The 24482-nt window shown below is 55.6% G+C and overlaps 1 protein-coding gene across 3 annotated transcripts in view; it reads right to left on the bottom strand.

Annotated features, from left to right (window-relative positions):
* Hpcal1 (hippocalcin like 1) overlaps nucleotides 1-24482 on the bottom strand; it is an 89854-nt gene that overhangs the window by 9976 nt on the left and 55396 nt on the right. Inside the window, exon 2 of one of the 3 annotated variants that reach the window (XM_026395062.2) lies at nucleotides 8956-9043. The exons of 1 other annotated variant lie outside the window; for it this stretch is intronic. The gene's annotated coding sequence lies outside the window, so the exon portion shown is untranslated. Of the gene's footprint in view, nucleotides 1-8387; nucleotides 8464-8955; nucleotides 9044-24482 lie in introns of those variants that run through there. One more of the 3 variants, XM_026395203.2, reaches the window with a different exon arrangement.

The following is a 24482-nucleotide window of genomic DNA, read 5'->3' as shown; positions in this document are numbered from 1 at the left end:
CCTCGTATCCTGTGTTCCCAGGGTTCTTTCTCTGCCAAGATCCTGAGCAGCGAGGGAGACCCCAGCTGCTCTCAGCTGGTGTCCACCGCTGCCTCCTCCCTGGGAAACTTGCTGTCGGGACGGCTTCACAAGGTGGCCTCGCCACTATAACTTTTATGAAGCCATTAAACGGAGCCTGTGAATGTCAAATAAAGCTGACAGCTACACATGCCCTCAGTCCCTCACCGGGATAGCTCGTGTGTGCTCAACCAAGGCCCACATGAAACATTTAACACAAAGGACCTCATTTGAGCTCTCCCAGAGGCTCTCAGGCAAGGAACAGGGGATGCAGAGCACACTCCAAGCAGTGGTGACCCCTCCGTTATTAATTACAGAAACGAGCCAGGCTCCTTGACGCTTGGCTGTCTGGGAAATGGCGGACAAAAAGCAGACAGAGAGCTACTGCTCACACTTCCCAGCAGAAACGCCACCTGGTTCTGGTCATTAGGCAGACCCAGGCGTGGCTCATCAGAATCTCTTGCTTTCACGTCCAAGGAGGATGGCGTGGTGAGAAATGGCGGTACCAGGGGAGGGCAGCCTATGTGAGGGCACAGCCTTCTCCTGCTTGGCTTAAAACACTCTATGTTCACACAGGCCTCGAATCAGACGGGCCACAGCCTTCTAAGAGCACCATTTCTGGTAATGGAACTTGGAGGAGGGAGTTAATGTAGCACTCACACCCATCTCTCTGGGTCTCAGTTACTCTGTTATTGTTCTTAACGTGCTAAATTGTAAAGAAAAAAAAAAGAGTCAACATGTAGCTGGGGAGCCCTATGAAAATAGTTAATCCGAAGCCGGTACTGCTGACAAATGAAAGCCTCTTTAAATGGCGTGGTTCTACCAGCGCCACAGTGGGGCCCCTGGGACCCGAGGCTCCAAAGGCCCATTAGCCACAGCTCAGCAGCGGCCCAAGGCGCCGGTGGCATTTCATCCCATTGCTCAAAAGTACTCCCATCACTCAGGGCTCCAAAGCTTGCTGCCAGACGGAGACACTTGGAGGGAAGACGAGGGTGGAGGTGGGGACCCCAGGTCCTGGTGAAGGGCCAAGGCTCAGGAGGAGGCTAGAGCAGTGTTTGCAGTGAATCTGAACTTGAAGGGATTCTGAGGGCTGGTTTGAGAGGGGAGCCTGTTCTGTCTGGGTGGAAACGAAGGCGGGAGGCAGAAAACAGCTGCAGCTCCAGCTCCTTTGCCCCATGACCCCTGGACAAAAGTTCCTCTTGGGGCTGAGCCACTGTCCTGGGGCTGACTGCAGTTTTCAAAACAACTCCGCCCTCTGTCCTTTCTTCAAATAAGCAGGTGAGAATCAAACCACCTGCAGTGTTGGCTTCCTACACAGTTCCCCAGGAGGGGACAGTCCTGTTCTGGGGGGTGTGCGTTTGCCAGGGACGAGGTGCAGGTGCAGGCGCAGGTGCAGCGGGCAGACACTAGAGGGCGGAGTTGGGCAGGCTCCCCAGGACTCTGGCCCCTCCACTCATCAGCATGGGTACCTCATCTCTCCATCTACACCCTAGGGCTGCTTTGTCCAGTACAGTAACCACCAGTCACTATGGAGCACTTAAAATGTGGCCAGCCCAAACTGCCCTCAACCTGAAATACATACTGGGTCAAGCCTTTAATGTTAAAAAAATGCATTTAAAAAAAAATTGATTTCTAGGGTGTCAGACTGGAGGTCTGTTCTCCTAGCTGTGTCCAGCTCCACCTCCCGGGGGTGGGGCATCTTCCTGTCACTCTCCAGCGATCACTGAGCCTCATCACAGAGCCTTCTGTGAGGGGGTCTGAGCTGCTGCCCAGAGGGAGGGGGGCAGGTTAGTGGCGACCACGCTCGAATTCTGGGAAGAATAAGGAGAGGGACAGGAAGTGCCCACAAGGGCAATGCTTCCCTTGCGGAGCCTGCTAACCTGTCAGGAAAGGAGACTCAGTGGTAAAGGCCCACGAGTATCCACCACACACAAGTCCTCTGCTCCTACAGACCAGGCCAGAGTGGGCTGTGACGCCCTGGGCAGGGTCAGGCCAGCGGGAGCCGGGTGGGAAGCCAAGTGCAGAGTCCCAGGCAGAGCCTTGCTTTGAAGGTGAGTAGGGGCTTCTGGTGGCAGAGCCCAGGAACCCCAGCCTGGAGGGCGATGGAGCCTCTGATCTGCCCTCGCTCCATCTCAGTTACCTCCTGGTGCCTGGTCGGAGCTCTTCCTGTGCCTGTTTTGCCCCCTCACCCTGGCACGCCCACCAGACAGGGTGATGTTCCTAAAGAGTCGTCCTCGGGCCCAGGGTTTGGGTGCCATGTGGAGCCAGTCTGTGCTTCTGTGTGTAGTCCATCGTGATGTGACGGGGTGAGGTCTGCACTGGAGTTCTCCAGGGGGTCAGACACAGGGAAGGGAGGCAGGAAGAGCTGGGGGTCCTGCAGCCCGTGACCGTGTGGTCACAAGGATGGGGTCACCCCACTCACACGGGCCTGATGGAGAATGCCCAGCCTGATCGGGGGGAGATGGGCCCAGGGAGAGCAAGGGAGACACTGGAAGGCAGAGCTTGTCCTGTCTCGCCTGCCCCCACCTCGTGGCCACACTGCTGGTCCCTGCCTGAGGCCCCCGCCCTGGCTCAGCTGGGCTCCCTGTGTGTGATGAGGCAGGCGGACCTCGGACACGCTGGAGCGACACCTTGGGGCTGGGAATGACTCACATGCCCAACCATGGCTGGGTGGGAAGATCAGCACGTCAGAGTTAAATCTCGATTCCACTGCCGCGCTCCGGGCCAGGATTGAGCAATGGCCCTTCCCCAGAGGACAAAGAGGTCAACTGCCCCTCCAGGGCTGCTTCTGCTTGTCCAGTGACTCAGCCCATCTAGCCAGTGGCCACCACCCAACACACCCAGAGGACACATGTGGCCCTGCAGGGGTGTGGAGCTGGGCTCTGGAGTCAGGCAGGGCTGTGCCTGGGTCTCAGTGTTCCAGACCACAACTCAGTGTGCACCTCTGTAAAATGGGCTTGCAGTCAGGGCTGGCTGTGTAGGAGGGGTGCCGGCCGGCAGGTCCACAGGGGATGTCCCATCCAGACTCCACGGCCAGCCAGGGTCTCCTTTCCTTGTCAGGTTGGTTGTATGCTCCCAGCTCTCTCTCAACTTCTCTGGGCTCCCATTTTCTTGACTGCGAAAGGGGAACGAGGGTCCCTACCTGTTGATTGACAGTGCAGCTTAAGGACACAGGGACCGGAGCTGAAAAAGGCTCCCACAGGCTGAAAGCACCAGACAAACACATGGAGGTATCATCACAGCTTTGATGAAGAAAGACACCCCAGGCTCACGTGATGAGCTTAATCACAGCACCACGCAGAGCCAGGCGGAGCTGCGGCCGCGGGCTGGGCTCGCTGGAGCTCGTGGTGCTTTCTGGCAGACTGGTGGCTTCGCTTGGCACCACACAGTGGCATCCAAAACCAGGTCCTCAAGGCCTGGGCGGGAGAGAGCTGGGGTCACAGCAGCCTAGACACGTCCAGCTGGGGCGGGTCAGTGGAATTCCAACTCCTGGGCCTCAGAGAGAGCAGAGGAGAAAGCCCAGAAGAAACAGTCATGGGCCGCGGGCTGCGCCTGGCAAAGTGGCCCCAGCAGGATGAGGTCTCCTCTTCCCTGGCAGGATGTGTCCTGGGGGACCCGGGGCTGCCACCTGGTTTGGAGCCCTTTCAATGGGAACCTGGAGGGCGGGGGGCCATTCCACACTTGCCCAGAGAACCCCCAGCATCCTGAGGACGGAGGGGAAGTCAGACCTGTTGGTGGACAGGCTGCGGGTGGGCCGGGATGTGCGCACACCTCACCTCCCTGCCACAGACACCTTCACGCCACCCGTCACATACACGCCCACATCCCTGTGCGGCCCCCACCTGTGTGGCGTGTGGTCCCGCCATGCCCTGTCCAAAGGCCTCAGCCCTGACTCTGCGGGAGAGAGGCCCAGCCAGGGGAGGGCTGCCGAGGAGCCGGGGGGGGGTCCTAACACAGCAGGGCGGCTGCCGGACTCCACTCCTACGGGCTCCTCCGTCGAGTAACACGGGCCAGGCTTCCCGTTGTCCACTGCACTGCCCTTTAGGCACTAGGCTGGCACAGCTGAGGACCACGCATGGGGCCTGGGAGGGCGATACCTAGCTCAGGTGGGCTGCAGTGAGGAAGGGTGGCCAGGTGCTCCAGGAGGAATCTAGTGTCTTAGAGGCCGGAGCGTGAAAAGGAGAGGGCGGGACAGCGTGCAGTGGCTGAGAGGGACAGGCCGGGCCAGGCCACAGCTGCAGAGGGGCAGGGCCGGCTGCAGGACAGGGTCCCGGTGCAGGAGCCGCCCCAGCATCCAGGCTTCAGGCACAGGCCCTTGGGGACTCCCCCACCAGCAAGTCCCTTGTTCCTGTGACACAGCTCTGGCCTGTTACTATGGGCAGCTTCGTGGGCAATGAACAGACTCAGAATGAGACTAACATGAAGGAGGATGGAACAATATAGAACAATGTAGAATAGTCTAGATCCACCAGTGTCAAGGGAGGAGGAGCAGCTGGGGAAACGAAGGAAGACACCTTTCAACTCCAGGAATTCAGGCTAGCTACCTGAAGAGCAGCTCCAATATATAAAGATTAAGTTAAGGGGCTGGGGATGTGGCTCAAGCGGTAGCGCACTCGCCTGGCATGCGTGCGGCCCGGGTTCGATCCTCAGCACCACATACCAACAAAGATGTTGTGTCCGCTGAGAACTAAGAAATAAATATTAAAAATTCTTAAAAAAAAAAAAAGATTAAGTTAAAACCCAAATTAATAAAAGCAAGGGCTGGGTGGACGGGCGTTGACGAGGAACAGACAGAACTCCGCTGTCCTGCTCAGCTTCAGAATGGGCTCGGGGCCTGGCCGGGGGGATCGATCACATGCCCTGACACTTTCTTTCCTCCTCTGTCAAATGCGGGTTTGAAATGCACCGTCCCTGAAGTACAGCCCAGCTCCAAAACACGGCTTTGAGTCTGTCCCCAGCGGAGCCTTCTAGAGGACCTGAGGCCTGTGCCAACGTCACTGTGTCCTTGCTCCAGGGTCTTGGTTGGCAGCCACTGCCCAGCTCTTTTCCCGGGCGATGGCAGAAAGCTGAATGTCTGCCTGGTCCCTGGTTGAGTGATGACTAAATTCTCAAATGATGGGCCCCAGGGGAACTCATTCCAAGTTTCAAACTCGCGTGCCCCTGATAAATGAGGCTTGGCGGCAGCCTCCCACGTCTGTGAGAAGCAGTGTCACTAAGTCGAGGCCTAAGTGGAGTCTTTAAGTCACACGCGGCCCCTGGAGGGCTTGGGTGTTCTGACAGATGGCTCTGTCCTCAGGACAGAGTGCCCCCTGTGATGTGCTGCCCACTGCTGAGCTCGTGGAGTGGGGGCGTCTCCTTGGTGTCCACTTACGGCTCTCACCCACTGGGCCAAAAGCTTTGGTTGTTTTTTTTTAAAACTTGGAAGAAAGCCTCCAGGGATCATCTCATGTGCCTTTGACTCATGTCTATCGTCTTTGGGAAGAAATAAAAACAGTAAGTTATTTTACTAAAATGGCATCAGCCCAGGGAAACATTAGGCGCAAGAATGGGGACATGCCAGCTGCCCCTTGGTGGCCCCAGTGGCCACGGTCTTAAGTTTCATTAGAGAACGTGTTTGCAGTCAGGAGTGGGGACAGTTCAGAAAAGCTGTCCTTTGCCACTTTTATTCTTTAAATCACACCACTAGAAGCCACAGAGTCTCCAGAGGTGCTGAGCGACACAGATCTACGTACAGAAAGTGTGAATGAACGTGCTTTAACTGGACAGCCACACTGTGAAACGCAGACATACAGGGTGCCTTTAAAGTGTTGACTCTGGAGGGAAAGTGAGGCCCAAGTCTCCCCTCTCCTCGTGCCCCAATCCATCGCCTCCTTCGCCGGGCACTGTCTGGGTGCCGGGTGGCGGGGAGGGGGAGGGGGAGGCAGCCATTCCAAGATGAACCCACAGACCCACAAGCCCCGGTCTCTCCCTGACTATTGTTCCCCAAGGACAAGGAGCCAGGTTCCATTTACCCAGGGCGCAGCCAGAAATAGTCCCACAACCACTTAGCACAAGTTCTGAAACAAAGGAAGTGCACAGTGATTGTGTGATGGGAGGAAGGAAGGAAGTCAGGGAGGGAGAGAGGGAGAAGGCCCGGCTGCCGGGGCACTCCTTCCAGAAACCTCCAACCCGCAGATCTGCCCCCCACATGTGGTTCTGTGGCCCAGAGGCTCTCCAGCCCTGAGCACCGTCCAGTCCCTCTGAGAGACCACCTTCCTGGCCCCGCCCACACCCCCGACTTCTCCAGCCGACTCTCGTCAAAGGGCCAGTTTCCTGGAGCTCCTCTGAGGCCCCAGAGAGGAACAGGGCAAATAGCTGTTAAGAATCTCTTGTGTTCTCTGGTCACCTCCAGGTTAAAAACTTGCACCTGAGGTCCGATGAGTCCAGGACTATTCATGGGGTCAAGTAGAGAGGAAAATGTGGCACCTGGGCTGTCCCAGGAACCCTGGGCCGTGTGCCCAGGGCAGGCTGGATTCCTCTAGAAGGGAAGGAAGGACTGGTGTGGACTCCACCTGGAGAGGCGGGAAGAGGGAGGGGAAGTGCTGGGTGGGCTCCCGCCAGCTTGTAGGCCTGATCCAGGCGCCCACGTGTCTGGGGAGCACGGTGGCCTGATGGTTTGTTCCTCGGAGCCTCCTGCTCGGCACCCCCACCCCAGCACTGACGCAGCCTGCCTGTGTCACCCACCTTCCTTCTCTCTGCCCTTCTCCTCCTACCCGGCTCATGGGGGATCTGCTGTGGCACCTCACACAGAAGCTGACGTGGAACAGGTGCCTGGGAGGGGTGGATGGGCAGTAATCCCCAGGCCAGTGCCCGGGGTCCTGCAGAGGAGCCAGGATGCCAGCTCCCACCTCCACTGACCACAGGAGTAAAAACGCCTGCAGCAGGGTGTGCGTGCCCATGGCCCACAGCGCCTGCCTGGCAGGGCTGGTGGCTGGACGAGGGTGGAGGATGCCCACAGGAAGTGATACTGCACCGTCACCCTAAAAATAAGACTCCACTTTCAACAGAGGAAGGATTTTCCCCACCCTGGTGCCCTGCCCCGTGACCACAGTGTCCAGGCAGGAGGCTGTTTGAGAGCCAAGGTGGGCGGCTGTCCAGGACGCTGCCTGGGATCTGGGGCCTGGTCAGCACTGTGAGGGCCACAGCCTGGCGCTAGAGGAGGTGAGCCTGGGTCAAGCTCTCCTGCAGCCCCGAGCCTGCAGCCCCTGGCAGCCTCACCTGGGGAAGAGCCGCCGGCCGACCACCTCTCTAGACGCCACAGCAAGCTTCTGAGGCTCTGAGCAGAGCTGCCTGCGTGGAGGACCCAGTGCGTCCACCGTGGGGTGCTGGCGGCACCGAGAGGCCACCTGGGCTGTTTTCCACCCTGTGCCGAGAGCTGTTGTCCCACCCGCTGACCCCTCTTCTTGCCCCCACCTTCCTGATCCTCGGGTCACACTGACCTCTTGCCGCTCCTCCACTCCCCAGGCAGTGCTTTGCCAGGGGCCCTGGGCGCAGCTGCGGTTCAGGGAGAAACGTGCTGCCCCCAGCCTCCCCAGGTCCTTGTTGGGCCATTTCCCTGTGAGGCCTCCCCTAAGGACTCTAACCAAAATGGGAATCCCGGCAGCACCCTTGATGCCTGTTTCCAACTCTACTGTACACTGAGTCAGGTGTCACCGTCCCCTGCCTCCCACTGAGCATCGCCTGACCACTGACTCCACAGCCAGGGACGTTTGGCAAGGGATGCTGGTGTCAGGAGGCACATCAAACCCCGGCACTTCTCTTTTGTGGGTGGGGGTTACCGAGCACTGACTGTGTGTGGCACTGAGGTGCCCTCAGGATGGGCAGGGACCCCAGAGGCCTTTGCTCTCTGCACCGGCTCCAGCTTCCTGATGCCAGTCACCATTCTCAGCAGAACCCCAATAGGCCCCTGTGCACTATGCTGATGCTTGGGGGGCGTGTATACAGGTGGCATCCAGTACTGCACACGCAGGCATGGTCCCTCCCACTGCTCAGCTCTGATGGAAGGAATCAAAGGAGGAAAACAGCACCTTCCACGCGCAGGTGGGGGTGGGGGTGAGGACCAGTGGCCCGCCCACTGCCCTGACTCCAAGGCAAAGGCCCCAGCAGGGTGTCTCCTCCTGACCAGTAACAGCATCCACAGGGTGTGCAGGAGACTGGGGAGAACGGGAGGTGGAGACATCCCTTCCTAGGAAGACCAAGCAAAGCCACTCCACCCGCAGGAAGGCAGGGTGACGGCCGGCGGGCATGGCGCTCCCTGTGCCCTGGAAACCCGGACCCAGCAGCACGGGTACCTGGCGGGAAAGCAACTCCACCCAGGGCTGCGGGGGCCGATGGGACTGGCCACCTGGGGACGGCTGGGTGGGACTCTTGGACACCAGTCTCTGCGGTGGAGGCTGCAACTGTGACAGGTTTCAGGTCCACATTTTAGCCCCCAGCCGAGCACTGTGCAGGGTGCCCTGTGGGTGGGAAGGCGGGGATCACTAAGTCACCAGCCCCCTGGGTGCTCCAGACTGCGGTGGGCTGAGAGGAAAACGGAGGACCAAAGAAACACTGAAGGACAGATGCCCCTTCCCCCTTGGCAAACCCCTAACTCTTCCTGGACGGAAGCACCGGGATCAAGTGATCTGCCCAGAAAGACCCAGCCCCGAGATGGACCTTCCCGGCCTCATCCCTGGGCCTGTTCCTGGCCTGCGCCTGGGGGTGCTGGGCAGCCTGGCCCCCACTGCTCGTCTTTCTTGGTCTTTATGCTGAGTTGGGTGAAGTCCCTGCATGTGGGCAGGACCCACAGATGGCAGGAGCCCCCCTGCCACCCTTGGCCCTACCCAGGCCCAGAGCAGTGAGGCTACAGGGGCCACTTACCTGAGGCCAAGTGGAGGCTGAGAGGAGCAGGAGTCAGAACCTCCAGCGGCTGGATGCGTGGGCTGGCCCGGGCTGCTAGACCATGCCCCTGGAAGAGAGAAGCCAGGGTCAGGCGGGGGCAGGCGCACCCGGCCCCCAGCCCACCGCCTCTCCCTCCAGTTGGTTCCGCACACCTGCGACAGGGTGTGAGCCCCACACGGACAGAAGCCATTGCGGAGACGCTGGCCGCCCCTCAGCTGGCGCGGGCGCTCGGCCTCCGACCCGCTGCCCCAGCTGGGTCTGTGTATCTCGTGCGCATGGTGTGCATTTTTAACAGACTTCATTTTTAGGGCAGCTGTAGGTTCATGGCAAACTGAGGAAGGTGCAGAGATAACCCACGTACCCTGTCCCCTCACACACACACCAGAGTGGGACGTTTGTTATATAGCAGAGGGACATCATTGTCACCCAAGTCTGTGGCCTACAGCAGGGTTCACTCTGGGTGCTGCACATTCTGTGGGTTTTCAGGGTAAACACTGACTTGTATCCACCACAAGTGTCACCCAGGCCAGTGACCCTGCCCTGAATGTCCCCGGTGCCCTGCCTCGTCCTGTGTAAGCTCACGGTGCCTTCAAGCCATGGGCTCCCTGAACCCTGCTTTGACACTTGGGGAATCGAAGCCCAGGTGGGCCCTGAGGACACAGCAGTGGGGCAGAGTGCACCAGGTGCTGTGCCTGTCACCACTTTGTCGCCCACCTTCCGCCTCACAGGCAGGGTCGTCCTCACCCTTCCCAGTGAGGAGGAAGCGACTCTGGGGCAGCCCTGTCACACTGCGCTAAGTGGGAGGGGGGAGGCCTCAACACAAGTCTCCCACCCCAGGCCCCACTCTCAGCTGCTCTTGTGAGTTAAACTCCCTCTGAGAGGCGCAGCTAGCACCCCTCCCAGGGCGGGGTGGGGACTCTCCAATTCCCAGGCTGGCGCAGGCGGACACAGTCCCCAGGCTCTCGGTGGACACTCTGCCTGCCGCATCACACCATTAATGCCAAGTGGCCTTGCCAGGCTGCATTCCCTCAGCTGTCCAGGTACAAAGATTCCACGTCACCCACTTTTAGGGACAGCCCTGGGTGACAATAAGCTCAGTGCTGGCTGACCTCAGGCAGCCACTTCTAATCCTCAGAGTTGCTTTCTATCCAGCCTCCCTGTCCCTCAGAAGGGACCGTGGGCTTCAGGGGAAGCTCTGGAGTGGGAGGTGCAAGGGGAAATTCTGGTTCCGCAGGGGCCTCTGCTGCCGAGTGACCTTGGGCGTGCCCGTGACCTCTGCCATGGTCAGTATCCCCATCTAGGACCAGGCAGGTGGGCTGGACCCTAGAGGGGGGCCAGGGCCAGCCCCAACCCCAGGCTTGCTAGCAGGAGGGTCTTGTTTCCAGAGGCCTTCGGGCAGGGCTCCCAGGCTGCCTGGGAACACTCCATTAACTTGAATTGCAAATTTCCTCCTGGCTCTATCACTGAGCCACAGGGGCTCCCTAGCCACCAGCTTTCCAGTGACAGATAAAGATTACCGTCCTTGCTTGAGACGGCATCAAGGAACAGAAGTCATTATGCAGCAATAATTATGTGGAGTTATGTCTGGTTGCTCCTGATATCTGTCAAGTGATTGTCTTACACATCGTCAGGCTTCTTCCTTTCTAGAAGATCGAAATGCAGAGGCCCTGGTGACTCATGCGGCTGCAAACTCCTCCTGCATGCTGGGCACCGGCCTCGCAGGAGCAGGTGCTCTCTCTGGTGCCCTCTGGCTGAGTCACCAAACTCATCCCAGGGACCTGCGCTGGGCCTCCTTCAAGGCCCTTTCCACACCTCACTTCCTCTGCGGGTGCTTCCGGACCCAGAGCCCCAGCCCGAGTTCCAGTAGGCCTAAGGCTCCTCCCTTCCTGAGGTTTGGGTTCTCCAGGAAACAGTGTAGCCGGTGACCAGGCCCCGCCCACGGGGCACTCCCAGCTCTTGACGGGGGCTAGCCCAGAGCTGAGCTGCAGGAGAGCTGGAGGGAGAGGGGAGCAGGGCTCCAGTCCCTGGTTCCTTCTGTGTGATCTTGATCTGTACTTCACTCCCCCGCTGCCCTCCCCACATCAGTAATACGCTACCTAGCTCATCAAGTTTTGGTAAAGATTGAGTTAATACACACACACACACACACACACACACACACACACACAATGCTTGGCACCTAGGAAACTCAATGACATCAACTATGAAGGGGTTGGGAGAAGTTCAATTCTAAAGACACGAAAGACCTGCAACAAGCGAATACGCAATCAGAAAACTACCCACAAATAAAGCCCAGGCCCAGAGGGTTTCACTGCTGAATTCTCTATAAACATTTAAAGAACACCAATTCTTCACAAACTCCTCCAGAAAATAGAAAAGGAGGGTACATTTACCAAGCTCATTATAGGAGGTATCACCAGGATATAAAACTACAGAAAGGTGTCACAAGAGGATGAAGTTACTTACCAAAATCTTTTATGAATATAGATATAAAAGTCCTTCAGAAAATAGTAGCATACCAAGGGCATCAATATGTAAAAAGGATCATACATCATGATCAAGCAGGATTTATCACAGGAATGCAAGGTTGGTTTGCCATCCAAAAAATATACACTAAGCCAATAAATATAAAAAACAAATGTCACAAACTCATCTCAGTAGAAGGAGAAAAAGTGTTGACAATATCCAACACCCTTGCATGATAAAAACACTGAGAAAAACTAGCACAGAAGGGAACTTCCTCAATCTGACAACGGGTATAGTTAACATCATGTTTAATGTTGAAATACTGGCTACGTTCTTCCTAAGAATAAGAATTAGACAAGGATACTTACTCTTGCCACTTCTATTCAAAATTGTACCAAATTTCTAGCCAGAGCAATTAGGCAAAAAAAAAAAAAAAAAAAAAGAAAGAAAAAAAAGAAAAAGATATTCAGACTGGAAAGGAAGAAATAAAATTATCTCCATGTTCTGATGACATGGTTTTATATATAGCAAATGTTCAGAATCCACTAAGAAAATTAGAATAATAAACAAGTTCAGCAAAGTTGCTGGATATAAGATAATTATAAAAAAAAATCAATTGATCTGGGTGTGGTGACATGTACCTGTGTTCCCAGCTACTCAAAAGGCTAAGGCTTGAGCACAGGAGTTTGAGACTAGTCTGGGCAATGTAGCAAGACCCTATATTGTCTTTAAAAAACTGTACTCCCATATCCTTGCATTAGAAAGTGAAATTAAGAAAATTATTCCAAAAGGATTCCATAAAAAAAAAACAACTAAATACTTGGGAATAAATTTAACAAAATAAGTGCAAAACTCCTACTCTGGAAACTACAAAACGTTGTTAAAAGGAATTAAGGAAGATCTAAATAATAGAAAAACATTCTATGTTTATAAAGAGGAAGACTTAATATTGTTAAGTTGTCAATACTTCCCAAACTGATCTATAGATTCAATGCCATTCCCACCATAATCCTAGTTTTACTTTTTTGCAGAAATTGAAAAGTTGATTTTAAAAATTCATGGTGGGGGCAGTGCTGGGGAGTGTTATTGGCCAAATTATATTATTACACTGTGTGCATGTCCAAATAGGTAACAACAAATCCCATCATTATGCACAACTATAAGGCACCAATTTAAAAAAAAGTGAAAAAAAAAATTCATGTGGAATTGGAAAGAACTGAGAATTGCCAAAGCAACTCAGAAAAAGAAGAACCTAGTAGGAGGACTCCTCCTGCGTTCAAAACATACTATGAGGCAGTGATAATCCAGACAGTGTGGTACGGCACGAGGACAGGCAAAAAGAAAAATGAAAGAGAACCGGGAGGCCCGAAGTAAACCCATCCATCCAGGGTTAACTGATTTTCGGCAAGGGTCACAAGACCATCCCGCGGAAGGGAATATTTTTCAACAAATGGTACTGGGACAACGGAACAGTCACCAAGAGTGAAGCTGGACCTTGCCCCACACCATACACAAAAGTTAACTCAAAATGAGTCCTCAGAGATCTAAACATAAGAGCTAAACTTACAGGACGTGGAAAAGAAAACAGGGTAAGTCTTCATGGTCTTGGGTTGACAAAGGACTCTTAGGCCGAACACCAAAGCCCAACCACCAAAGAAAGATAGATTAAATTCTCCATCAAAATTAAAAAAACCTGTGCTTTAAAGGACACTACCAAATTACTGAAAAGAAAATGTATAGAATGGGAGACTATATACATGTATGTTCCAGGGATTGAATCTAGGGATGCTTAACCATTTAGCCACATCCCCAGCCCTTTTTTATTTTATTTATTTTTTAAATTTTGAGACAGGGTCTAAGTTGCTTAGGGCCTCATTAAAGTTGCTGAGGCTGGCCCCCGAACTTACAGTCCTCCTGCCTCAGCCTCTTGAGCTGCTGGGATTACAGGTGTGCCCACCATGGCTGGCACTGGTAGAAAACGTTTGCAGATCACTTACCTATAAAGGACTTTTACCTGGATGACATGAAGAGCTCTTCCATAAGGCCAGGGATGTAGCTTAGTGATGGTGCCCTGCCTAGCTTGCCCAAGGCCATGGATTCAATTCCCAGTGCGTGGGTAGGGGTAACTCTTACAACTCAATAAAGAAAGACTAATGCCCAATTAGAAAGGGCAAACGATTTGATAGAAACTTCTCAAAAGATGTGCAAGGGGACAGTAAACACATGGAAAGATGCTCAGCACCATTAGTGATTGGAAAACACTCACCAAGAGCACAGTCAATACCACCTCATGCCCACTAAAACTCCTTAAATTGAAAAGTCTCATCAATGCATGTGTCGGCAAGGATCTGGGAAAACCAGAGCCCTCACACACTGCTGGTGGGAATGTGAAACTGTTCATCCATTTGGAAAACAGCTTGGCTAAATATACAGTTATTATATAATCCAGAAATTTTCCACATAGGTGTACGCCCAAGAGAAATGAAACCTCACGTCCACGCAAAAACTCATAAATAGCAAAAAAAAAAAAAAAGGTGAAAACAGCCCAAATGTTCACCAGTGGATAAATGGCTAAACAAAATTTGGTGTAGCCATATAATGGAATACTACTAAGCCACAGAAAGTAGAGAAGCACTGATAAATGCTACAACAGAGATGAGCCTTGAATACATCAGGCTAAGTTATGTAACCAGACACAAAAGGGCCAATTCATGATTCCATGTATATAAAATGTCCAGGACAGGAAACCTATAGTGACAGAAAGTAAACTGGTAGGTTTTTAGGGCTGGGGGAAGAGGGGCACAGTTAAAGGGTGTGAGGTTTCCTTTGGGGGTGATGAAAATACTCCGAAATTGATTGTGGTGGTGGTTGCAAGTACTTCGAACACATCAAGCCGTGACACGACGCTGACTTTACACCGTGAACATTAGATGGGTGAATTGTAGGTGTGTCATTCACACTTCCATAAAGCTGCTCAAAAGAAGGGATCTATGTCATTGTCCTACCTCTCTCCACCAGAGGAGCAGTGAAGAGCAGAATCACAGGAGCTGGGTTTTCCAGCCCTGTACCCAGGCACATATGGGTCTTGGCAGATGGGAAGGGCAGGTGCCAGCTTAGCTGACCACATCCTGGCGTGGCCCCAAGGAATGAGCCTGCAGCAGACCTACAGAGCTGCCGGAGCACCCCCAGCCCTCGCTCCACCACATGGAGCGGTCCCCGTGGGACAGGTGCAGAGACAGAGCCCCCTTTGAGAAGCACAGGGCCGGGTGAGGTTCACTCAGAGGCTGGGCCAGCTGTCTGGCAGGGTGCCAGATGCAAGCTTGGCCTCTGGGGTGGTGCAAGAGCCCAGATCTCAGGATACACACCACCTGAGGAGGCTCCATCGAAGGGACTCTCAGCTCGGTCCCAGAAACAGCCAGGCTGCCACCCAGGTGCTGCAGGCTGTGGCCCTACAACATTATGGTCCTAGGGCTGACTCTGGGCCAGTTCCTCCTTAGGGGCCAGGCCTAGAGTGCTGCGGTGCCCATCTTCCTGACTGGCCAGCCCTCGGGGAAGGCAACTAGCAAACTTCCTCTTTCCAGAACCTGACACCACCTTGCACCCGACCCTGAGCTTCCTGTGCCACCTCGGAGACCTGCGGGAAGCCAGAAATGGCCTCTCCTGCCCGCTCACACTGCAGATGTGTGCTCTAGAGATGACAAATAATTTTAATATCTTCTGAAATCCAACTTAATTAGGGAGCAAAGTCCCTAAGGGAGAAGAATATATATATAATGGAGTCTGAAGCCAAAGATGGATGGTTTTTAGATTATGGCTATTTCTGAGGGGACGGTGGTTTTAAAATGACTAATTCTACCATGGCCCCTAGGCAATAAGGACGGTGGCTCACAGAATACTGTCACACAGACGTTTCCGTGACCATCTCTCTTTGTAGAGGCATTTTCTTTCATAGCTCAATTCAAGAAACTGAGTTACAGAGGAGGCACAGTGTCATGTCCCACAGATGCCACTGCGGCTGGTCCCTCTGAGCATGCGGTGAAATCAAGGTATCCAGATGGGGCCCCCCCGGGCTGCCTGCTTCACCAAAGGGGGAGGCTGGAAAGATGGCCGGCGCCACAGAGACTGAGCCCTGAGCCAGACCTGGCCGTGACCAGCATCCTGCACCAGGCCTCCGGCTGGGCACCGGCCCACCGAGGGTCCACGTTCCAGAGAGTGTGCGATGCGTCCTTGTAGCTCCTGTTCCCACTGCCCCGCCAGCACAGGTGAGCTCTTGTCACATGCTAAAAGGAACCTACTATGTATGGCCACTTTGAAAACCGTTGGGCATATACACTCAGGGGACCCCACCCGCCCACAGACCAGGGACTCAGCTCCTTGATGTGTGCCCAACAGAAAGGTGGCACAGTCCACCCAAAGGCACAGCTGCACAGCCTGAACCGAGCCTACCTGGAAACAGTCCAAATGTCCGTCCCCATTAGATGGGTCAATACACGGCAGCATAGGCACACGGTGGGATGCCTGAAGCCATCAGCAGCATCTTTAGTGACAACAAGGAGGCAGATGAGCCTCCCAAGCCCATGCTGAATGAGGAAGCCAGACCAAGAAGCTACCCTTGGCCCCAGGTTGGGCTGGAAGAGAGTACTGAGTGAGGGGCTTCAATGACAATGACTTCTCAGTTTGGGAGGCTAAGTCCTAGGTGCCAGCATGGCTGGGTTCTTGGGAGGGCAGCTGCCTGCTCGTCATATCCTCACGTGGTGGGGAGCAGGGCTCACGCTCCTCCTCCTCCTCCTCCCCCCTCCTCCCCCTCCTCCCTCCCCTCCTCCTCCCCCCCTCCTCTCCCTCCTCCTCCATGTGTGTGGTACTGGGGGTTGAGCCTGGGGTGCTCTATCTCCCCAACCCTTTTGATTTTATTTATTTATTTAGAGATGGGGTCTTGCTAAGTTGCTGGCTGACCTCTAACCTGAAATGTCCCTGCCTTGGCCTCCTGAGTCTGGGACTCCAGGTGGAGGTCGCTGTGACCAGCTCGGGTTCTCTTCTTTCAAGGCCACTCATCCCATCTTAGGGGCTTCACTCACACCTAATCCACCTCCCAAAGGCCCTCCTCAACACCATCCTACGAGGGTTAGGGTTTCACCAAATGAATTTGGGGGGGACACCAACAATGAACCACGATGATTTGGGGGGGCAAACACTGTGGGGCACCCCTCTCTGCTGTGGGGTGCAAACCTCCTTCTCCGTAAGACATGCTCACGGTGAGGGGCCTTGCAGGCCTGGTGGGGAGCTTAGGCTGTATTTTAAATGCAGTTGTTGTAGAAGAACTCGGAAAACTAAAGAGCACTTCAAAACTACCAGGCTCCAGGGAAAGGGAGGGATTTCAGGATCCCTGGACCTCAGGGGCAGCAGAGCAGCGAGACTGAGACCTTTCCAACCCTCTCAGTGGGTTGGGTGGAGGGGTAAGGAGAGACTGCATTTTCTAAGACCTCAAGCTGTTCACTCAGGACACCCTCTGACCCCCATCCCCAACCCTCCAGCCCTCCACCCTCTGAACTGCCAACCCTCCGGGGACAGCAAAGGAAACAGCTCTTCCCAGGAACAGAGCTCTTGGAAGCTCCTGAGCCTCAGCCACTGCCACCTTCTTCCATGGCTGCCTGATGTCACCGATCCTGGGCCAGGGCCACAGGAAGCCTGCTCTGGTGTTCTTCTCAGGCAGTGTGTGAGGCGCCTCCTCTTCCAGAAGGAGGAAGATAGAAGGAAACTTTGCCAACAGCAGAACTATGGGGGGCCATAGGGAAGCACGGATGCCCTGGGCAGGAGGACACCCAGCCCCGCAGCACTGTGTGGCTTGGAGAGTGGGCTGCTCAGACACAGGCCTGCTGTCAGGGACCTGACTAGGCCAGGGCACAAGCTCCCTTTGAGGCTGAGGGGACCTAGTCCCTCACCTCTCACAAGGACAGAGGCGAGAAGCACCCAGGCCTCTTGCCCTCTACCTGGTTGGAAAGACCCTCCATGCTTGTTAAATGACTGAATCAACAGGTGGGCAGCTCAGACCAAGCAGCCATGTGAGACGGGCTGGGGAGGAGGGACAGCGCCAGTCCAACCAGAGCTTTCAGTACGGTGTTCAGACTGCCTTCTGCAATAGGGAGCCATGGTGGACTTGGAGGAGGAGCGGCTTGGTGGCCTGGGCGAGAAAGATAGCAGGGCCCATGTCAGGGGAGCCACTGAGGAGGGGGTGAGCAGCCCAAGAGGGTGCCGGGCTGGCACGGAGATAACCAGGTTTTCACGGGTGACGGTCGCCACAAGTTGCTTTCAGCACGTCACACACAGAAATCAGGAACAAGGGCGTCCTGTGAGACAGGCCTCTGCTGTACTATTGGTATGCATGTTCTAATATCCGGCCCCCTCCAGCCCGGGGCCGCTGGTGCCTTGGGGCCATGCTTCCTGAAACTCCAAGTGGGAGGAAAGAACAGTTCCCCACAAAGGAAGGAAGACACCCACGGCCAAGAAACTCAGGACCCCCGAAACACAGCCTGCCAAACCAGCAGCCTGGAGGGCACCCCGGACGGTGGGGCGTTAAGCCAAGTCATCTGCCGAAGTCACTTAATCAGGAGCTGCAGAACGGCAGGAGCTCGGCACAGCGTCTGCCATGAAGGACTAAGCCAGGCGAAAACAGAAATAAATTATTCATCCCCCACAAATGAGCAGCCTCTGGGCTCCCGCAACAGCCGCCGCACCACACACGCCTGAAAGGCACCGACAATCCTATTAGTGACACGGCTCCGCCAGCAGACACCAGATTCCGCCATGGCGCATGCAGGCAGCTGGCCCGGGAAGTGGCTCCTCGCTTCCACCGGCATCTGGGAGACCAGCCCCGCACCCCCAGCAGAGCTGGTCTCCCAGACGCTGAGCTGGGACCACCAGAGGAAGTCTCCAGGGACGCAGCCCTGCTGGACAGCCTGGCACTGCTGGCCAGCCCCAGGGCTCCTCCTGACCAGGGGCTCCCATGGCATAGGGAAGATGAAACGAGGACATTTGCAAAGCGACGTCCACTCATCTCGGGGCCTCCCGTCGCCTCTGTTTCCCCGTCCTGGATTCCCGTCTGCTCAGCTCATTTTCCCTAGAGCACCCCACAAGTCCCCAGCTGACCACTCTCCCTGCCCAGGGAGGCCCAGGGGCACAGCCCGGCTCCCCTTCATGTTCTCCACCACGATGTCATTCCATAGCTTTTCTGGACTTGCTGGTTAGCATCTGTAGCCCACAGGGAGCCACTGCTGGAGGGGACGGGACTTGCCTGGCGCCCAGGAAGCCAACACAGGAGTTTGTGGACTGAAGTGGTTGAGTGCAAGGACCCCCTGAGGGAACTCAGGTACTTCACTTCGCCCAGGGATGGGAACTTATGCCCTTCTCCCCCCAACCCTGGTCCCATGTGGTTGTCCCTTTGTCCCCATGCTTCCACAAGGGGTCTTTGGCAGGGCACACTTGCAGTGACCAGCCTCCTGCCCAGGAAAGTGGCTTATCTGAGGTGCCTGGAGAAGGGACCTTCTGGTCCTCCCCACCCACCCCCCCAGCCCTGATAGAGAGGTCTGTGAGTGACAGGAACGGAGTTTAAAGAGTGCAGCAAACTCCAGGACAGGTTCTGGCCTTAGGGTAAGCCAGAGCCACCGAGTACACAAACATGTCAGTATGTGCACAAGCACACACGCACAGGAATGCACACTCGTAGAAAACACACACACACACACACACTTTAGTGGCTTGCACAGGAATGATTCCCCCCCCCCCCAGGAGACCTTGGGTATTGTCTGGAGACATTTTCGTCATGACAACTGGTGTGGGGGTGTCCACCAGCATCTAGCAGAGAGAGGGCAAGGGTGCTGTGAACCTTGCTACAGGACACAGGCTAGTCACCACAGCTGCCACAGAGGATGACACAGGCCAACGCACCAACAGTGCGGAGGCTGTGAGGCCCCGACACACAGAGAGCTCACAGCTGGCTGCCCCTTAAACCATTTGCGGACTTTAGCGGCCAGGGGTGTGTGTTAACTTTCCACGCCGTGATGGAACACCGGAGGTAAACAACTTGTAAGGTTTGCTTTGGCTCATGGGTTCGGTCCATGGTCACTTGGCCCTGTGGGAGCACAGCGCATCATGGCAGAAACATGTGGTAGGACAGGTCTGTTCCCCTTGTGTTGCCCAAGAAGCAAAGAGAGGAAGAGGCCAGGGTCCCCAAATCCCCTCCAAGAGCATGTCCCCAGAGACATAACTTCCTTCCCCTGGGCCCCCTCCAAAGGTTCCACCTCCTCTCAACAGTGCCTTCAGCACACGACCTCTGGAGGATGTTCAAGATCCAGACGACGGCAGGGTACAAGCTCATTCCCCAAGGAAGGAGCGAAACTCCCACAGGGGTGCAGCGCCCTGGCACGGACCGTTGCTCCCCAAACCTTGCACAGGAAAGCCCGCGGCTCCCCAAACTTCTGCTAAACGGGAAATGGCTCCTGGAGACTGGGCTTTGTGTGTTCAGGAAAAATGCTAAGTGCCCCGTGGTGTGGCCTGGCAGAAAGAGGAAGATGTGCAGCCCCTGTGGCTGGTCTGCTGTGAAGCCAGGCACACAGGGTCTACGCCCAGCCCTCGCGGACACAGGGAGGGGCACTGCGTGTGGCTTCTTCTCCAGAACCACACGGAGCAGTTTTACCCCGGTCTCGACTCTAGACGGCATGCTAGGTGGCCTGGCCCTCAGCGCACCATTTTGCATATGACTATTTCATTTTTCTAATTAAAGAATTTTTTTATTTTTTAGAGCAGTTTAGGTTCATAGCAAAACTGAACAGAAAGTGCAGAGTTCCCATCTGCCACCCTCCCCAACCATCAACACTCAGCACCAGAGAGGCATGTGACAACTGAAGAGACCACACCAGCACATCTTCACTGAAGGCCACCTGCAACTTAGGGCTCACTCTCCGTGTTGAATATTGTATGGGTTTGGTCAAATGTCCAACAACACGTTCCACCAGCACAGCAGCTCACAGAGTCATCTCAGGGCCCTAAAGTCCCGCTGCACTGCCCCTGTTCATGCACCCTCCCCACAGCCCTGGCACCACCAGTCACAGCTGTGCCTTTGCCAGGTGTTGTGTGATTGCACTCATGCAGCTGGGGCACAGAGGGCCCTGTTCTGCTCATTGGCTCCCATGAGGAGTGGGGCCTGCCTCTGCCCTGTACCAGCAGGCACCCAGGGCACCCAGGCCAGCACACACAGTGCTCCCACATTTGGACTTCCACCAGGGTGGTGGCTTGTGTCTGGGCTGGATCTCAGTCTCGTGCCAGCCTTCCTCCATGCATTCAAGACATATTTGATGGAGCTCCTACTACGCACCCTGAACCACCCAATTCTAGGGACACAACAGTGAACAAGAGCAATTCCAGACCCTGGGCACCTCCCTGTGGAGATTGTGGGGCTAGGTAGCACGTGCCCCAGGATATGAGGGGAGCGCATGCAGGGCTAGCTCACCCTGGGATCAGGACTTCCTGGAAGAGGTGACATTTAAACAAAGAGCTGAAGGGTGAATAACAGCCATGCAGAGAGAAATGGTGGGGGACAGGGAGGAGTGGGGTTTAGGGAGCCCGCCAGGGACTTTCTAAATAGCTCCTCCATTTCACAGGAGGCGGCTCGCCCTGGGAGGTGGGCACTTTGCCAACACCCAAGAGGGCAGTGGACAGCCGTGGGCAGTACCCTAGCCCCGTGGCCTGAAGGCCTTTGGCCTGGTGCCCACAGGCTGCTTCTGGGAGCGCTGGGCTGGCTGCGAAGAGTGACAGCGAGGGCCACTCACTCCACCCCTGGCTCTCCAGCCCCAGCCAGCCCTGGGTAGGTTTTCTCTGGATCGCGCAGGCCGGGTGAGCCCATGGGACACCCACGTGGCTTCCTCCTGGCCCCGCCCACAGCCCCTCTGACCACCTGAGAGCAGGGTCTGGTGTTTCCAGATCAGCTGAGGGAGAGCTGGGGTTAAGACTGCAGTGACCCCAGCAAAGGGCACAATACTGACGGCTGCATGACCTCCGACCACGGCCCTTCAGGCCTGCGGGCACCTGCGCAGTTACAGCGCACAGAGCTCTGCTGAGCTCATTATTCCTTTCTGGACCTCGGGGTGGACTCAGGTCAAGGAGTCCACCTCCCTCAGGGAAGCTTGGTCCAGAACACCCATGGTCAGCTCACTGCTGGGTCCAGCTGAGGGCCGTGGCAGGCCCATGTGGGTGAGCTGGGGAGAAGTGTGCACACGAGCCGCCCAGGTCAGACTCTCTGTCAAGCCCATGTGAGTGAACAAGTCCAGGCTGACGCCAAGAGCAGAGCCTGCTTCAGCCCCTGGCTCGTCTTTCCAACCCCAGAGCTTCTGGGGTCTCGACAGCTCTTCAGTGCCGCATCCTCAGCCCCTGGCGCCCAGGTCACGCCTTACTAAGTGGCAGGGGAAACTGCTGACGTGGTCAAGGCAGAGCCATGTGGCACCCATGGAGAGATGTCCAGTGGTGATGGTCATCCTACTCCTCAAGGCCTTTGGAAGGCCACCGGGTATCTGGGGAGCCATCTAACTGCACCACTGCTCAGCTCCTCCCTGGTTTTGGACTTGGTCATGATTGGAAGTGCTTGGTCCACGCCTCAAGGGAGGGAGCCAGCTCTGTACCATGAGTTTGGTGGCCCTTATAACCCACTCCCTGGCACCCTGGGCAGTGCATGGCAAACACCTTCCCTTCCAAGCAACTTCCCCAAGCCATGCTTGGGTCACCTGCTGCCAACCTGTAACAAGGGAGGTAGAGAGGGGAAGTACGAAGGTCATCTCCACAACATAGTAAAATGTGAAGGACATTTTACTATGAAAGAGGGAGGCCTGGGCTCAACTGCCAATCTCATCTTCAGAATCACACACGGGGACCACAGTTGTGGACCTGCCTGCTGCAGACTCCATGACACTGCTGGCTGAGGGAGGCAGGGTGGCCTCACAGGGAGGACAGGATGGGACAGAGTCCCGACTCCCCACTCTGCCCCATGTCTATGGGGAGGGTGCAGGGGGTGGAAGGGGTGGGGTTTCATGGAATGCAAAGGGTGAGCTGGATCATGACCGAGTCCAAAAACTTCTGTGACTTGCCAAGTCCAATCATCTCTGTGACAAGTTATGTTAACAAATAATTTTTAATGACACAGAAACTAGAATGATATGGCACTAAGTGAAATCAGGACCTGAACTGAATTTGCAACATGCCACCAGTTACAACAGGCTTCTGTCCACTTTGCTTTACATGAAGATCGTCAACAAGAAAGAACAGACGTCCACTGTGACTATCGGGGTGGCAGGATGACAGATTGTATTTGGTGTTTTCTGTATTTTCCATATTTTCTGTGATGAGCATTTAACCATCTATAACCACCACAGGTACTCAGGGGCCAGCAACCTCCCCCTGCCCTGGCCTAGCCCAGACTGAGTGGCTGTGTCCCTACCCCAAATTTATATGATGAAGCCCTAAACCCTAACACAGTGGTACTGGGAGGGGGCTTTAGAGAGACTTAAGTCTAGATGAGGTGATGAGGGTAGAGCCCCCTTGATGGATCCAGGGTCCTAAGACAAGGAGGCCAGTAGGAATCTCTCCCTTCCGTGTGGCCGGAAGACAGCCATCGACAAACCAGAGAGTGCCCTCACCAGAACCCGACCATGCTGAAGCCCGACCTTGGACTTCCAGCCTCCAGAACCATGAGAAAGAAATGCCTGCAGTTCCAGCGTCCAGTCTGTGGTGTTCCACTAAGGCAGCCCGGCAGGCTAAGACCAGCACCCTCCTCTGGGGACGCAGGAGGAGAAACTCAGGCTGCAACCAAGTCTCTCTGCCCCACAGGCCTTGAAAACGTTGACTGTTCATGCACAGAAGTCCCACACCTCTCTTCATTGCAGCCTCGCGGCAGGTAGGAAGGGAAGGCTTCCTCCTCTTGGCCTTGGGCGAGGTGGCTGCAGGTGTCATCCTGCCTTCCAACACCTGGGCTGTCACAAGGTCACATGCCTGGAAATTACCACCCTGCAGGAGTCAGGCATTCAGCTAGGAGCTGAGGGCCCCTGGCCCAGCATCTCTGGGCCACCCTTCCTCACCATGCTCCTGTGCCCTCCCTTGGCCACCTTCGGCAGCAAGCTGAGACGTTTGCACATGTTCCCGAGTTTATTTTTCACCCAGGCTGACAGATCCTCCGACTGGAACACCCCAATGACCCCTTTTCTATCCTTCACGTAACCCAGTGCTTGGCCCTGGGGGTACTGGGCCAAGACCTGGGGATGGGAGAGGAGAGAGGCAGGCTGGTTGGGGAGGGGTCACAGGGAATCGGCCAGGCCCTGGATTGTCCCCAAGCTGAGGCTCTGCCAGGGAAACACTAGAAGTGCGACAAGCAGGTTAGGTGGGTGGCAGCAACACAGCCGGACCCGGGGAAGGAGGAGGAGGCTTCCAGGAGAGGAGGGTTGGAGGTGGTCCTCCGAGGGAGACGGTCCCCCCAACAGAGGACAGAGGAGCACAGCAGTGGTTGAACAGCACATAAAACAACAGGTGCCTGCAGCAGGCAGAGAGGCCCGCGGCTGTGACACTCAGAAGCCAGAGCTGACCTGCTCACTGTGCTGGGCGTCACAAGGTTGGACGCCCACGCTGGGCTAGGTACACTGTCCAACGCCGTCCAGACGCCTTACATGTGGAGCACCTCCACACGCGCAGCTGTGGGAAGCACAGAGCGTGGTGGGGTCTGGCCACACCAGGAGCCATCTGCAGAGGCTTGCTGGCCACCTTCCATCCTCCCACGTAGGGTGCCCCAGCATGGCCCTGTGGCCGGTGCTTCTCGCACCCCCGGTGGTTTCCAGAAGGTAGGGTGTTAAACAGGAACAGACGCGGTCAAAGCCTTCAAATTGGGCTACTCAGGATGACTTTAGTAAGACGGACGCAGACTTGGTAACTTGCTAGGTTCAGCTGGTCACCAGGAGGTGCTGAGAAACGGGAACGGTGCACGTGAATAACAGCAGCACGTGGCACTCCAG

The sequence above is a fragment of the Urocitellus parryii genome, chromosome 12 (assembly GCF_045843805.1).
Source record: "Urocitellus parryii isolate mUroPar1 chromosome 12, mUroPar1.hap1, whole genome shotgun sequence".
Classification (NCBI taxonomy): Eukaryota; Metazoa; Chordata; class Mammalia; order Rodentia; family Sciuridae; genus Urocitellus; species Urocitellus parryii.
The sequence above is the reverse complement of the archived record's forward strand: the minus strand, read 5'-3'. Positions and strand labels throughout refer to the sequence as shown.